We start from the raw sequence: 1264 nt of genomic DNA, 5'->3' as shown, positions 1-1264 counted from the left end.
AGTGGAGTTTATACCAAAAAGTTCTATTTTGGTCTCATCTGACCACATGACCTTCTCCCATGCCTCCTCTGGATCATCCAGATGGTCTTTGGCAAACTTCAGATGGGCCTGGACATGTGCTGGCTTGAGCAGAGGGACTTTGCGTGCGCTGCAGGATTTTAAGCCATGACGCTGTAGTGTGTTACTAATGGTAACCTTTGAGACTGTGGTCCCAGTCAGTGTGATTTATTGGAATTTTTTTGTAGATTCTGTCTCTCACAGTTGAGGGAGACGAGTGCTATTTATGTAGAAGTACCTACGATGAAAATGACAGAACTGTCCATTCTCTGCAAGTGGGAAAACTTGAAAAATTGGCAGTGTATCAAATACTTATTTGCCCCACTGTAGATATGGATATTGTCAAACAGTGCTGGCATGCATCAGGACTCACGATCTGTAGGCTAGGATGCAGCCAGGTGTGAACTGCAGTCGGTGTTTGGAAATCCAGTTCCACGTTAAAAAATTCCACATAATAATAACACAAGAAAGCGGCTCATAAGCCGAGATAAATAAACACCTCGTAGGTGTGTCAATTAATCCTGTTATGCAGCAGGTAGTCAGTCATACCTCGTTGTGGCTGCTGTCACTGTTAAGTAGGGGTTTCTTCGAACGAACAAATCTCACACAGACATACCTTCATTACCGATATGGATATATAAGCGCTTTTACATTTTATGGTGGTTTGATCAGCTTTGAAAGCAGCTCGTTACCTGTATAAAAGAGAGCTGTCCACAGAAGCAATCAATCAATCCAGATTCCAAACTCTTCACCATGGCCAAGACCAAAGAGCTTTCCAAGGATGTCAGGGACAAGATTGTGGACCTACACACGGCTGGAATGGGCTACAAGACCATCACCAAGCAGCTGGGTGAGAAGGTGACAACAGTTGGTGCGATTATTCGCAAATGGAAGAAACATAAATTAACTGCCAATCTCCCTTGGTCTGGAGCTCCATGCAAGATCTCACCTCGTGGAGTTTCAATAATAATGAGAATGGTGAGGAATCAGCCCAGAACTACTCGGGAGGAACTTGTCAATGATCTCAAGGCAGCTGGGACCATAGTCACCAAAAAAAGTTGATAACACACTACGCCGTGAAGGTCTGAAATCCTGCTGTGCCCGCAAGGTCCCCCTGCCCAAGAAAGCACATCTACAGGCCCGTTTGAAGTTTGCCACTGAACATCTGACTGAATCAGAGGAAGACTGGGTGAAAGTGTTGTGGTCA

The 1264-nt window shown here is 44.9% G+C and overlaps 1 protein-coding gene across 3 annotated transcripts in view; it reads right to left on the bottom strand.

The window, feature by feature from the left end:
• LOC109952150 (galactosylgalactosylxylosylprotein 3-beta-glucuronosyltransferase 2-like) overlaps positions 1-1264 on the bottom strand; it is an 89903-nt gene that overhangs the window by 37066 nt on the left and 51573 nt on the right. The gene's annotated exons all lie outside the window — the stretch shown is intronic.

This window comes from Monopterus albus, unplaced genomic scaffold (genome assembly GCF_001952655.1).
Source record: "Monopterus albus unplaced genomic scaffold, M_albus_1.0 scaffold436.1, whole genome shotgun sequence".
Taxonomy (NCBI): Eukaryota; Metazoa; Chordata; class Actinopteri; order Synbranchiformes; family Synbranchidae; genus Monopterus; species Monopterus albus.
This window is presented reverse-complemented; position numbering and strand designations above follow the sequence as displayed.